This window comes from Myotis brandtii, unplaced genomic scaffold, assembly GCF_000412655.1.
Source record: "Myotis brandtii unplaced genomic scaffold, ASM41265v1 scaffold159, whole genome shotgun sequence".
NCBI classification, from domain to species: Eukaryota; Metazoa; Chordata; class Mammalia; order Chiroptera; family Vespertilionidae; genus Myotis; species Myotis brandtii.
In genome coordinates, this window is record NW_005355799.1 from 2,477,821 (window position 1) to 2,480,849 (window position 3,029).

Sequence of the window (3,029 nt, forward strand, 5' to 3'; positions counted from 1 at the left end):
AGTTTCCTGAGAAATGCCATTGGGCTTTTCTCCAAATTCCAGACTACCTCATGGTCACCATTCTCACCAAACTCTAAACTATTAGATATTTACTTCACAGAACTAGCAAATCACCTCATATTGTGGTTGGTCTGTTTATACAACTTTTTCCTTTCTAGACATGTTGAGAGCAGAAAGCAAGTCTTAGTTACACTTTTTATTCCTGGCATCAAGCACACTGTAGTTGTTGAATAAAAATAAAATAAGTGCCATATTATAACATAGTAATCTTTTATGCAGAAAGGTATATGTTTTATATTTAAATGAAAAGCAATAAAATTTGTTATTATTCAATATGTTAAATTTGAATTTATAGTAACTTTACAAGAACAAATTACTTTTTCTAAGGACAAACCATAATGCTTTTGCTCCTTTGTAAATAATATAAAGTATTCAAGTTATTCTACTAAAATTTTTATTTTGTTAATGAAGACAGTGGATTTGGTGCAGGAGTAGATAAACAGAATATAGGATCCAGAAACAGACATATAAATAATAGTCACTAGATTCAAGGCAAAGTTGACAATGTGTTACATTGGAGAAATGATTCGTTCTCTTTGATAAATGATGCATGGGCAGCTGGACCTCCCTCCCATAAAGCACAAAAGTTAATTCAAGATAGTGTAGAGGTCTAAGTTTGGAAAATATAAAATAAAGCATTTAGAGAAAAATAGAACATCTTTCAGGTTTTCTTAAACAGAACACACAAAAAAGAAAATAATGTTATATTGAAATATATTAAATTGAAGCACTTCTACTCATTAAAAAGACACTATTAAGAGCATAAAAAGACAACCTACAGGGTGGAAGAAGAATTTTATAATACATACATCTAACAAAATATTAATATTTAGGAGATATTTTTTAAAAACCTACAAATCAATAAAACCTCCCTGAAATTAATTTTAAAATACAAGTAATCCCCCTTAATAATTATATTTTTTATATTTATAATGGCAGATGACTCAGACACTTGGACACACTTCACAAACTAGGTTAGCCAAACGGACAATAAACATATGAAATGTGCTTAAGCTCATTAGTTATCAGCATTACACTTTGACCTGAATAACTAAAATTCAAGAGATAAGAATACCAAGATTTCAAGTATGTAGAGTCCCTAGAATTCTAATATATCACTGGTGGAAGTCTTAATTGGCATTGCTGCTTGGAAAATTGTTAGCATATATTAAAGTTAAACATACACATATTCTATGACCTAGCAGTTCCACTGCTAGAAATGTGTTCTGATGTTCACAGAAAGACATGTAAGATAATGTTTATTGTTGCGCTAGTTAAAAAAGCTTTAAATTGGAAACAACATACATTTCTAATAATATCATTAATAAATAAGTTGTGATATAGTCACACAATAGAAGAAAATAGAGCAATGAGAATAAATGATATAATAATATGAACAGTGTGGATGAATCTCACCACTGTAAAGTTGAACAAAAGAAGACATACACAAAAGAGTCCATATTGTCTGATTCCATTTATATAAAATATATAAACAAGGAAATCTAATATATGTTGATAGAAGTCAGGACAGTTGTTATCTTTTGTGGGGGGGGATTGGTCACTAGAAGGAAGCATGAGAATGACTTGAGGGGTGCTGTATATAAGGATATATCAGAAATTCACTAAGGTCTGCATTTATATGCAACTTATGTTAATTATGCTCCAATGAAAACATATGTAATGCCCCTATTACCTATGGTATATAAGGCATCTTTGAGATGAGACCTCATATGAAAAAATAATAAAGTGAATAGGAGTCTAGAGAAAACAAGGAAAGGGCCAAGTTCAGAAAGTGTAAACTCTTATAAATTGAATATGTAAGTATAGCAACTCATAAAAAAGTATAAACTATTAAAAATAGAATCATAGATTTAGAATATGCTCCATGGCCTAATTGAACATATGTGGACATTATTTTTGTACTGACTTTTTAACTTTTTTTGTACTGACTTTAAAAAAAAAATTGTGTGCCTTCTAAGGGCCTTGCACAATAGATTAAACATAGTTTTGTAAATGACTATTCTTTTGTCTTTATCACAACAGAATAAACTGTTCTGTGGTGTCCTGGACCATCATTTGGCAGTTCTTTTCATTTATAACTATCTTTATACACAAGATTTTCTAGAATATTGTTGGTTCCTATAAACAAACTTTGGATGTCAGAAACAGCATCTCATTTGAAAAAGCATGTTTTCTTCCTAATTGAAAAATTATATTGCTTTTGGCACAAACTGAAAAGAAAAGCCATCAAGTAAGATGTAGATAGTTTTAAATGACTAAAGATTATAAAAAGCTTTTATAACCTGGAATCCCAAGTTACACACTAGCTGAGATGCATTCAAGGAATATGGCAATTTATGGCTAAGTATGAGAAAAGAGTATTATATTAAGGCAATTTATTTTCTCATTTTTTTGTTATGCACTCATCTGTGATAAATGCAGCTACAGGTAGCAGATGGTTATTTAATAAGCAGGAAAGTCAAAATTAAACTATCCACTTCTGCAAAATACCTTTAGGTAAAAGAGAAGGACTTATTATCATTGAGAATAATATTAAACTCATTAATAATTACCTTAAGAATGTGCTTTAGACATAGAATCTAGCAGCAATAACTATTAGCTTTTCTAATACTTTTCCAAGATAGAGTTCATAAAATAGGCAAGATAAAATACACATACATTTTAACTCAGTCAGATAGATAGTAGATATACAATGTCATGGCACTTTAGTTTCTTCCCTAAATTTATAATCTGGAATAATAATAAGAGTGATTACCAAACAGGCATTCTACTTATGTTCTTATATGAATTATCTCCCTTAATCATTACTTTAAAAAGTCAAAGTCTTGTGGTAGATAATCTCCAAATGTGACTGCCATCAATTCTTTCTCACCTTATATAGGTATGCTGATCTTAACATCAAGAGAGGGATTCTAATTCCCTGGGCTGGCTTTGTTTTGTCCCTTTTA